Below are 13,132 nucleotides of genomic sequence, written 5' to 3'. Positions count from 1 at the left end.
TCTAAACAGTGAGGTCAGCATTCCAAAATACATCTGATTGAAGATACGTCTCCTCCCAAGAATTTAAGAAGTCATCTCCGTAAGCACTATGTAGAAATCCGGCACTTAAAAAGAAGTATAAAGAAAACAGCACAAAACGCAATCAGAGACATTCCCAAAAAGTAGTAGGAATATTATGCCAACAACTGCCCGGTGAAACCTGTTCTCAAAGTTAAATACCCTGAACTCTCTTGAGGAAAGGGAACTCCCCATGGATACGTGCGTAACTCTAGCTCAACTTCAACCTAGATACTGAAATAGGTCAAACTCTTACTTATCCAGCAACAACCCCGACAATCCCAGTGCATCTATGTGTATGTATGTCCTTCTTGAAGGGTGTTGCCACATGACACCAACCATATTTTCAGCTGGAATGTGGAATCATTCACTATAATTTTAAAATTAGCCGCAGATTTTGCTATATCATGTGCGGCTTAGCAATGATTATAGAATACGCGATCAAAGCGTTAAGCAGGGAATAATGTACTTTATATATATATATTTACGTGCCAACCTTAGAGCATACAAAATAGCCCTTAAATGAAGTCATCTAATTTTATTTAATGTTTAAAACGCATGTATATTACTCTTTTGCAATTAGTAAAACGCATACCAAATGTACTAAGCATTAAATGTACACAGGCCCGGGTAGCTCAGTCGGTAGAGCATTGGACTTTTAATCCAAGGGTCCAGGGTTCAAGTCCCTGCTCGGGCGGTACGAATTTTTTTAAATAGCCTTTTTAATTAAATTTGACTCAATTTATTGTTTTAGTTTTATTTCTTTTAGTGTTATTTTGTTTTTTTTATTTCGCTTACATATTTGTTGATGTTATAGCGTTTTCTATAGTGTTACGCTTTTTGTGCGCCGCGCAAGGGTTCTTGTTCTATTCTAAAAAACAGGCAACGGCTTTACGGGTTATTTCGTTCTTTTGTGAAAATTGTTGCCTGCTCGCAACGCAAAAGCGTTACACTTTTACCCTGTATAAAATGGCGGTGTGGCAGTGCAACTCTGTGAAACTCTCAATTCGCTCTTGAGTTCCACATATACTCTGTTAATATGAGTGCATAAATCACCTACCCAGATTGCGCATTAACGAGTTCAAAATTGCTTCGTTCTGCGCAACTACGTCACAGTTGACTGTTTGAGCGAATGAAAGAAAGAGCGAAAAAACAAGAGCTAAAGGAAAATGACGTAAGAATTGCCCATAAAAAAGAGATGATCTAATGTTTTCATGCGCAATGCGCAATCTTCTTGTGTGATTTATGATATGAGTGAATATGGTGAAATGAAATGTTCTTTGTATGCACTATAAATGTTGACAATTTTCTGGGGTAGGAGTAACACTATTAAAGCGTTACCATTTACTTAGCAACAATTTATTTCAGAAAAGAAAACGCTATTAGTTTATTTTAGAGCTAGGAATTTTTCTTCATTTAATTCAGTCAAAAGAGCTCATAATAAGGAGGGAGCACACTGAAATGCTGAACAGACATTTTTTGCTGAGATGTCACAAACTGGGACATCCCAGCAAACAACTGCTTGATATATTACCGCCTCCCAGAACGATATAGAAACATCTCCGGTAGTACTACAAATAGATCCGGCTAACTCAGGCGTCTGATCAAGATAGGCATAATGAAGGCCTAAGCAACATCCACACTCAGTCGGTATATACATTATTCAATCCTTGCAGGAAAGCAGATCTCCCATGGAAACTTGAGTCGTTCTGGTCCAACTTAGTTCTGGATAGTGCGGCAGGCTAAAACCTTGCTTGTCCAGAATCAGCCCCCAATTCACGTTCTGTCAAGTGCTAAAATGAAAACGAATTTTCATACAGTTGAAAAAATTTTTGTATGAGTTTTTTTTTCATTTTATCCACTTCACAGAACACGAATTGGTCCCCATGATACAAAAAAAAAAAAACACTGTGACGTATTTGCCATTAACTGTGCTAGTTGTCAGAAAAATAATTTGTCTCATTCTAAAAAAAGCATTGCCAATTTAACAAACTTATGTTTTGGAAAATCGGTAGGCCGATAAAACAACAAAAATTGTTTTGGAAAATTTAGATTTTTTTATGGGGTATTTATATTTTACTTTCAATATTTAAACGATTTAAATACAACTAGACTGCCACTTCCATAAAGTAAAGCAAAACTTGTTTACTTACTCCCTTAAGGACAGTAGGCTTCTTAAACTCTGACTAATCAAGTGGGAAAACAAACCTACAAACCATGGCTAAGTAATTTGTTTGTTCCCCTCCAACATTTCGGGCATTGTGGCTTCGTCTTCTTTATGCTTCACCTCTTTGCTTATTAGGAGGATACATGAGTAGTACCTTTCAATCCCGTGTCGACATATTACGGTTTTGATTATGCAACAGGTTCGGCACGTCCTCAAACTTCACCTTACATGGGATTCTTGCCCTGCCTTTAAAAGTTTGGAAAAACTCCCTTGAAGCTCTTCGTTGTTTGTGCCTGGATTTTAACAAGCATTATAGTAATTTTGATACGTCGGACTCGCTTTTCAAAATAAAGAGGTGTATTTTATTTGAGTTAAATTAGTATATATGTATACATATTTCAAATAACTAACTATAACTTACTGTTACTCCATTTTATGTATATATAATATAGCAGCTCTTTCTGAGCGGTTCGCGTCATTTTCCTTCTGAGCACCTTTCGTTAGCCCCCTACTGGGCAATCAGCTCCTTTCTGAGCATTTCGCGTCAGCTCCCTTCTGAGCACCTTCGTCTGCCCCTTACTGGGCATACGTATACAAAACTCATACCCTCTTGTAAAGTTAAGTTATTTATTTAAATTATCGCGCATATAATTATACATGTCACCTCTTAATATCAAATATGTAACTATAACTCTTAAGATCGTTTACTTAACACTGCACATTCGTTTTGTATAAGACATACTATTCGTAAATGTACTGATATTTGCTATTTAGTCTGCTTAAATTGCTCAATTTGTAGACTATTAAATAAATAAATAAATAAATATATTTAACACCATTGTATAGACAGATATCTGTCCATAGGACATCTATTGACTCCACAGTTGCTTCGTCGCACTGTTCATCTCCTTATGGACAGCCGGAGTCGCAGCATTTTGCTTCACTTAGCTTATCATTTACCTCGTAGCAGCAGCGCCCATTGCAGCGACGAGGCCACCGTTATATTGCATGACGGTTTTGTGAGGGAAAGACTCTGTATAATTAACGCATGCAAGCGGCTAAGCCGGTCAGCTGCATAGTATGGCTTAGTCCTTTCAGCTAGGACAAGCTGCCTGTCCTAGCAATGGCTTAAAACCCAATAGTGGAATAGAAAGTAATGTATGTTTGAGGCGGGGTCAAGTTGGGAGCAACCGTAACATTGAACCGAATATGAACGGCAGATGCAAGTCTTGTATGTTCTTGGACTTGTGTTGAGTTCAATACTTGCCTGGAAAAGCTTGTTGTACATCAAAAGGATAGACCAACTAATTTAAAGAAATAGACAAGTTAAAGTGCAAACAAAATTTATCGTTTTGAGACTTTTATTTTTTAAAGATATGGTATCGCCGTTTCAAAAGGGAATGCCAAACACAGTTTATGTTACATGGCGGCAATGGCGGAGAAGAAGATTTGCATTATGGTTATAACCAAGATTGAGTATTGTGCATATGAAAATTACAAAACATGCACATTTAAGAAAATGATCAATTGTATTTTTATTTCATAGAGATTTAAGACAATCCCAAATAAAGTGAGGTGTGGTGCAATATTTTCGCAACCTATTGTTCCTTAGGCGCCATGTATGTGCGGTGGCGAATACTGCCAGTTTCGATACGTCTCTCTGTCGCTAATTACACTTGATCACAAATTCCAATTTTTATACTCAGTTGAGCAGAGCTCACAGAGTATATTAACTTTGATTGGATAACGGTTGGTTGTACAGGTATAAAGGAATCGAGATAGATATAGACTTCCATATATCAAAATCATCAGTATCGAAAAAAAATTTGATTGAGCCATGTCCGTCCGTCCGCCCGTCCGTCCGTCCATCCGTCCGTCTGTCCGTTAACACGATAACTTGAGTAAATTTTGAGGTATCTTGATGAAATTTGGTATGTAGATTCCTGGGAACTCATCTTAGATCGCCGTTTAAAATGAACGATATCGGACTATAACCACGCCCATTTTTTTGATATCGAAAATTTCGAAAAACAGAAAAAATGCGATAATTCATTGCCAAAGGCGGATAAAGCGATGAAACTTGGTAGATAGGTTGACGTTTTGACGCAGAATAGAAAATTAGTAAGATTTTGGACAATGGGCGTGGCACCGCCCAATTTTACAAGAAGGTAATTTAAAAGTTTTGCAAGCTGTACTTTGGCAGTCGTTGAAGATATTATCATGAAATTTGGCAGGAACGTTACTAATATTGCTATATATGTGCTAAATAAAAATTAGCAAAATTAGATGAAGAACACGCCCACTTTTTAAAAAAAATTTTTTTTAATTCAAATTTTAACAAAAAATTTAATATCTTTACTGTATATTAGCAAATTAAGTCAAAATTCAACTCCAGTAATGATATGATGCAACAAAATACAAAAATAAAAGAAAATTTCAAAATGGGCGTGGCTCCGCCCATTTTCATTTAGTTTGTCTAGAATACTTTTAATGCCGAACAAAAGTCGAACAAAAATTTACCAATCCTTCTTAAATTTGGTAGGGGCATAGATTCTATGACGGTATCTGTTCTCTGTGAAAATGGGCGAAATCGGTGGAAGCCAGGCCCAGTTTTTATACACAGTCCACCGTCTGGCCTTCCGCTCGGCCGTTAACACAATAACTTGAGCAAAAACCGATATATCTTTACTAAACTTAGTCCACGTACTTATCTGAACTCACTTTATCTTGTTATAAAAAATGGCCGAAATCCGACCATAACCACGCTCACTTTATCGATATCGAAAATTACGAAAAATGAAAAAAATGCCATAATTCTATACCAAATAAAAAAAAGGGATGAAACATGGTAATTGGATTGGTTTATTGACGCAAAATATAACTTTGGAAAAAACTTTGTAAAATCGGTGTGACACCTACCTCGTTAAGTAGAAGAAAATGAAAAAGTCCTACAAGGCGAAATCAACAGCGTTTGGAATTTTGGCAGGAACACTATTAGTGGTATTGCATATATAAATAAATTATAAGTACCCGACAGATGATTTTCTGGATCACCTGGTCCACATTTTGGTCGATATCGCGAAAACGCCTTCACATATACATCTAAGGGCCACTCGCTTTTAAAACGCTCATTAATACTTTTAATTTGATATCCATATCGTACAAACACATTCTAGAGTCACCCCTGGGCCACCCTAATTGCGATATCTCAAAAAGGCGTCCACCTATAGACCTAATGCCCACTCCCTCTTAAAATGCTCAGTAACACCTTTCGTTTGATACCCATATCGTACAAACATTCTAGAGTCACCCCTGGCCCAACCTAATGGCGATATCTCGAAAAGGCATCCACCTATAGACCTAATGCCCACTCCCTCCTAAAATGCTCAGTAACACCTTTTGTTTGATACCCATATCGTACAAACATACTAGAGTCACCCTGGCCCACCCTAATGGCGATATCTCGAAAAGGTGTCCACCTATAGACCTAATTGCCCACTCCCTTTTAAAATGCTCAGTAACACCTTTCGTTTGATACCCATATCGTACAAACACATTCTAGAGTCACTCCTGGTCCACCTTTATGGCGATATCTCGAAACGGCGTCCACCTAGGGAACTAAGGATCACTCCTTTTCAAAATACTCATTAACACCTTTCATTTGATACCCATATCGTACAAACACATTCTAGAGTCAGCCCTGGTCCACCTTTATGGCGATATCCCTAAATGGCGTCCATCCATAGAACTATGGCCTACTCTCTCTTAAAATACTCTTTAATACCTTCCATTTGATACACATGTCATACAACCACATTCCAGGGTTACCCTAGGTTCATTTTCCTACATGGTGATTTTCCTTATTTTGTCTCCATAGTTCTCAACTGAGTATGTAATGTTCGGTTACACCCGAACTTAGCCTTCCTTACTTGTTTTTTCTGCACCAGAGACGCCATTATTAAATCCATATGTAAAATCACCCCCTGATTCCGAAAATCAAAGTTATTTTTAATTCTATTGTAACGTTTTTGAGATATTTACGATTACCAATTTTTTCAAAAAAAAAAAAAACAAAACAAAAAAAAAATTGGGTCCACTTAATCATATATATCTCAAGAACGAATTGAGCAGTTCTAAAACGGTTTGCGGCCTCTAAAAGGTAATACAATTTGCTATAAAAACTTTTGCTAGGCTCTGCAGATTCAAAGATAACGAACAATCATTACGGATTTTATAATTTTTTTTTGTTAATAGCCGTGTTTTTTAACACGCGTATATCCGTTTACGCTTAAACTTGATATGGACTGCTAAGCGACAAACTTTAAATACACCTCTGAAATTGATGTGCATAAATTTTGTCCTACTAAATTTCAATACGCATTATACTCAGATGTAACTGAAATATGTGTCTTTGTTTCACCCTCTACACTAATTCTATGTGTGTCTACAATTCATCGCAACTGATTCATCTATATATTATACCCTATGGCCATCAGAGCGTTGTGTTTCCGCTTCTCGATACACCCTGTTGCTGTAGCTAGTTGTTTAACCACAGCCGCTAGATGGGTCTTCTAAGCATTATCTAAGTGAGGATAGGCGTTTTTTTTCACGCGCAAACGAAACGTATACGCGTGTAAAAAAACACGGCTAATATATAAAAAAATGTATACTTTCCGAGGAACGATCTCGAAAACTTTTTATTTTTTTGCAGATTTTTTTTCTCTCTAAGCTCTGTTTTATTGCAAAAAAAAATAAGCTTTCACTCAACAAAATCGATCTATCGATACAAAAGTTATAAGCATTCAAGTAAATATATCCATTTAATACTTAAATACCCTACTGGTACATACATATGTGTTAGTATTCGTATATCAGTTAGTTAGCAGGTAGATTTTCGAAGGTTTATTAGATACAAAAAGCTGTTAGTGTCGTTTTCTCAAACCCAGGTAAATTTCAAGCAAGAGCATATTTTTAAGGCAGATAGTGTTTTCTTTGTAGAACTAGGGAAACCTGTTTCATCTGCGGTTAAAAGGATGCAACGTGTGTTTCCAAATCCTTTGAAAGTTACATATCATAAGTATTTTGAAATTGAGCCTAAAAACCATGGACACCGAATACTGTGTGCATCACATGTCTATTGGAATTGGTTTTTTCGAAAACCGGAACAAAAAGGTGCGTTGTAAAAATTAGGAATTTGCTCCCTTTTAATGCATAGCTGACTAATTTCTGAAACTATCTATTAGGCGACATATGAAATTTATTACACCAATGAAGTGGAGGGAACCAACTTGCCATTCAACAGACTGCTATATTTGTACTACAAAAGCACTTGGGGTTGGAAAGTCAAGAAAAGTAACCTATGCGAGTGTATCTACAGTGTCATTACGAGAACTAAATTCAACGGAAGCTACATTACCAGAATCAAATTTAACTGTAGTTCCGGCTCCAGTTTCATTGTCAATAGCAGTATCTGATTAGGCGGCATCATGTTGCACTGGATTTCAAACAAGCACAACTCAATGATTGGATAAGGGATTTGGAATTGCCAAAGGAAAAGGCCGAACTACACGCCTCTCGTATGCAACAATTTATATTTGTTTCATCCGATGTTAAGGTAACATACTATAGAACTCGTCACGAACAATTTTTCAAGTACTATACGAAGTAGGACAGTGTTTGTTACTGCAAAGACATCGCTAGTATATTCAAATAATTTGGTGAACCATATGATTCAAAAGAGTTGCGATTGTTCATAGACGGCAATAAATTAAGTTTAAAGGCCGTATTATTGCATATTGGCAACCAAAGGCCATCTACCGCAATCGCGCATGCAGTAAGTACGAAGGAAACTTATGAGATAATGCAAAAATTGCTGATATTGATCAAATACGAAGAAAGTGATTGGAAAATATGTGCCGATCTTAAAGTCGTTGGAATGCTATGTTGTCTGCTGGATACACAAAATACTGTTGCTTTCTATGCAAATGGGATAGCCGAGCTCGTCAGGACCAATACATCATAAAGGATTGGCCAGACCGAATCGAGTTTCAAGTTGGGGTGGATAACATAAAATACTTCCCACTTATAAAGAAGGAAAAAATAATTCTACCTCCGCTCGGCCTTATCAAAAGCTTTGTTAAGGCTTTGGAAAAAGAAGGCGAATCTTTTCATCATTTGAAGACAATCTTTCCAGAGATTTCAGAAGCAAAAATAAAGAAAGGGATTTTTGTCGGACCGCAACTAAGGAAAGTGATGACCAATAACCATTCCAAAGAACTATTGTCACCAGTGGAGGCAGCAGCGTGGGATTCTTTTGAAAAGGCCGTTACTTCTTTTTTAGGCAAACACAAAAGTCCTAACTACTGGATAAATGAAAAAACATATTTAAGACCGTTTTCTCAGTTAACTTTAAAACCTATCTGCCTGATAAACAAAAATTTGTATGAATTTTTTTAAATTTACATGAGAATATATAGCCCTAAATTTTAATTCATCATCCAGTTCCGAACAAACAAGAACGAGAAAAATGTTATGATTCAATCACAAGAGGTTTGCCCGACAGACAAAGTTTTGACAATTGCGGCCATTTTGCTCCCAAATCGAATTGACATCCGTTAACTGTGTTGCTTCTTTGCGAATTTTCGAAAAATATTAATAGTAGAAATAGGAAGCAATCAGTTTACAAATACCGGATAAGTACTGAACTGCATGATTCCTTAGAATATTTTTTTAATTTTATAGTGAATTTATTAACTATGTCCTGATCCATTAGTATGGCTGAACATTGAACATAGGCAATTTTATAAAAAGTGAGGTCACCAAGAAATCGTGCACTTTCGTAAAGGTATGAATATACAAAACCTAAACCAATTCAAAATTCGTCGCTCAACGTCAAAACCTTGATTATTAAATCGTAGAAATGTCATTAGTAAATAATGGGGATGCCATAACGAAATGTACTCATTGGGCATGTTAACTTATTCAGGTAAAAGTCTAGAACAGGAGTCTACTGCTAATACGCGTCCAAAAATATCGAGAGAAGGGACCTCGACAACAATAATCCGAAGGCGGAAAAGAAAAATTATCTCTATCCGAAGATATTTGCAGTTGAAATTGGTAATTTTCATGTGATTGTTGTAATGTTTTTGTGCACTTCAAAAGATTTTATGTACAAAGGAATTTTTCACGCATTTAATTTTGATCCCACCTCATTGGTGGACCGGCCAGGGTAATTTTTTATAAGCTCGGCTGAAGGCCGCGAACGTAACCCGTTGTCGGTTTTCGGGTTTCCGTCAATATCTTTTGAACGAGCTAAAATTTTTATTTTCGCCTTCGAATTATTGTTATCGAGGTCAATACGCGTTTTTGGCACTTCTCTCGATATTTTTGGGCGCCTATTAAAAGTCGGAAAAGAGCTTTCCGAAATTTCAGATAAAAAACGTGAATACTCCCTGTGTAGCAGGACCGCACAAGAGCTTAACTCTTCCGTCAAAGTCAAGGTAGGAATATAAAGTTCTAAGACAATAAGCCATTTTCTTTTATTTTTGTTTTTATCAGTTCACTTCGGCTTCTGAGTAGCGTATCACCCCATGTCGGCTGCCTGTTCAAAATCGTGCTATCTCAAAATAGTTTTCAAAAATTTCCCAATTCAGGATTTGTCACAAAACCGCCCTATATTAGAGTTAGATTGAAGAACGCTCATCTCAGAATACGTTTCATTAACTCCCTCTTATGACAAAATGCATTGAACTTATGCTCATATAGGGAGTTTTTGAAACAAATTTTGAGATAGTGCATTTTTAAATAAAATTCTAACGTACGGCATTCTTTAAACAATTTCTGAAAGAATGGCCAAACCAACATAACTTTATCATTTCACGAAATATATAGTAGAAAATTAATTATTTTCCCTAAATCCAGCCCAAGAAAATTATATACTAATGTGTCACTTATGTATTTATCTTATATACTATTTTATTTTTTTTTCAGGAGTAAATATGTCTTTAAAAATTCATTTCTTACACTCCCATTTACATTTTTTCCCTCAAAATCGTGGCGACGAAAATGACGAGCATGGCGAAAGGTTTCACCAGCAAATGAAAATGATTGAAAGTCGCTGTCAAGGATTCTGGGATGTCGCTGTGATGGGTGACTACTGTTGGTTTCACATAAGAGAAACCGATCCTAATCTAAATAAGCGTCAAAACAAGACACATAACTTTTTCAATTATAAAATAAGATCATAGAGTTAGGACAGAATCATATATACAAATGCTATTATTTGTAGGGTACTTAAGTTTTACTATATGGATATATTTATTTGAATGCTTATAACTTTTGTATTAGCTCATTGATTTTGTTGAATGAAAGTTTATTTTTTTGTAATAAAACAGAACTTAGAGAGAAAATAAATATTTTCCGAGATCCTTCCTCGCAAAGTACAAATTTTTTTATATTTTTACAAAAGTAATTGAAAGAATCCGTAATTATTGTTCGTTATCTTTGAATCTGCAGGGCCTAGCAAAAAGTGTTGTATGCATAGTTTATAGCAAATTTCATTACTTTTTCAAAGCATCAAACTGTTGTGGAATTGCTCAATTCGTTCTTTAGATATATAATATATATTATTATATATATTATGATTAAGTGTACCCAATTTTTTTTTTTTTTTTTTTTTTTAACGGTAATTCGTAAATATCTCAAAAACGTTACCATAGAATTAAAAATAACCTTGATTTTCGGAATCGGGGGGTGATTTTACATAGGAATTTCATAATGGCGTTTCTGGTTCATTTTGGCTGTAAACCAGTGTTATAAACAATGGACAACAGCAACAGCAACGCAAACAGATGAAATATAAAACAGGCACAGATACATGTATATAGCATTATTCATCCTTAGTTGTCGATGAACAAGCTGAGTAACAACATCGGATCAGGCTATTGTTTATTTGCGCATTTGCGAAAAGATATTTTGCAAACAAAAGCTCATGCGCAGAATGTTTTCATGGTTTAATGTTAACAATTTATTTTGTTTAAATTTTTCCTTATACTCAAGCAACAAAGAAGTATTTGTATGGCATATTTACGAATTACTTTTTGTGTGTTAACAAACATGCGTGCATACATTTTACATCATTGATTTTTGACCATATATATAACATTTCTATATCAATACCTTCCTATCTTCCTAATGTGCAAATTTTCTGTCAATCATTATTTGCTGAAACTGTGCAAATGTATGTTCTGCGCATGCCCGGACTTTTTTAGTGTTAGTGCATTGTAGTAGCGTGTGTAAAAAAAGTATTAAAGGCGTTCACCGGGTCACTATCCCCTTTACCCAACTTCTGCATACTAATTGTTATAAAATCTCAGTTTAGTCGATTAAACAATGCAAAGGCCAACAAATACAATAAAAGGCTTGATGTATTTATTATTTAAGCATAGGCTGCAGCCATACAAAGTACATTATTTACATAAATAGTAAAGAAAAAACGAGGCGAAGAATTCATATTTTTGAAATTAAAAATATTTAAATATACATGTATAAAAATATACTTATACATGCATCCCAACAAGCATTTCTTTAAACGTTTTTAAAAATAATTTAAAGTGAATTAGCTTGAACAAACGATATATAAACGTTTTCAAAATTTTACTTATTTTGAGTTTTCTAATGAAGTAAATTTTTGATGAAGTAAACAAAATATGAGTAGGTACTGGGCTGGCTGCTATTGTTTCAAAAAACAAACGAGGCTAAGGGCTCGTTTACATACGTATATCTGCACACTCAGCACAAATCGGTAATGCAATTCTGCGGAGTTCTTAAAACAATAAACATTTTTAATACTAATGGAAAACAAAATCTTACTTTTTCAGTTAGAGAACGAAATAGCCTAATGTACAATATTTATAGAAGCAAGACGGCTTGTTGAAATATACATATATTTAAGCCCCCTTTTTACAAAAATTAAACGACAGCCTTGAGATTTTGCCTCCTTTTCTCGTTGTATATCTGTACTGTAATGTTTTACAGGCTGCACAGTTCAGTAGTAGCGATATAGAAGTATTACTTATATGTTTTTCATCAACAACTAAACCACTACCAATAAGCATATATATAATACATCTATATCAATACCTTCTTATCTTCCTAATGTGCAAATTTTTTGTCAATCATTATTTGCTGAAACTGTGCAAATGTATGTTCTGCGCATGCACGGGCTTTGTTAGTGTTAGTGAATTGTAGTAGTGTGTGTAAAAAAAAGTATTAAATGGGTAGCAACGGGTCACTATCCCTTTTACCCAACTTCTGCATACTAATTGTTATAAAATCTTAGTTTAGTCGATTAAACAATGAAAAGGCCAACAAATACAATACAAGGCTTGATGTATTTATTATTTAAATATGGGCTCCAGCCATACAAAGTACATTATTTACACAAATAGTAAAAAAAACAAGGCGAAGAATTCATATTTTTTAAATGAAAAAATTTCAAATATACATGTATAAAAATATACATGTATAAAAATATACTTATACATACATCCCAACAAGCATTTCTTTAAACGTTTTTAAAATAATTTAAAGAGAATTAGCCTGAACAAAAGATATATAAACGTTTTTAAAATTTTACTTATTTTGAGTTTTTTAATGAAGTAAATTTTTGATGAAGTAAACAAAATATGAGTACTGGGCTGGCTGCTATTCCTTTTGGAATAATATCAATTTTGTAAATTCTTTTCTAACATACTCTTTTTCGTCCGTGCTTTTTTTTCGTTTCAAAAAACAAACGAATATCAAAATAAAAACTTATTACTTCCTTACACAGCTGTGTCCGGTGATTATTAAAGATGTCATTTGCTAAATAAATTTTCGATGGCTATGTGATCGTCCATGATACTATTG

At 34.9% G+C, this 13,132-nt stretch overlaps 1 non-coding gene across 1 annotated transcript; it reads left to right on the top strand.

Annotated features, from left to right (window-relative positions):
* Positions 1-681: 681 nt before the first annotated feature.
* Positions 682-754, top strand: TRNAK-UUU (transfer RNA lysine (anticodon UUU)). Its single transcript has one exon. It is a non-coding gene; the product is annotated as a tRNA-Lys (tRNA).
* Positions 755-13,132: the final 12,378 nt, after the last annotated feature.

Source organism: Eurosta solidaginis, chromosome 2, assembly GCF_040869045.1.
Source record: "Eurosta solidaginis isolate ZX-2024a chromosome 2, ASM4086904v1, whole genome shotgun sequence".
Classification (NCBI taxonomy): domain Eukaryota; kingdom Metazoa; phylum Arthropoda; class Insecta; order Diptera; family Tephritidae; genus Eurosta; species Eurosta solidaginis.
Note: the sequence above shows the minus strand (reverse complement) of the source record. Positions and strands in the feature narration are given on the sequence as shown.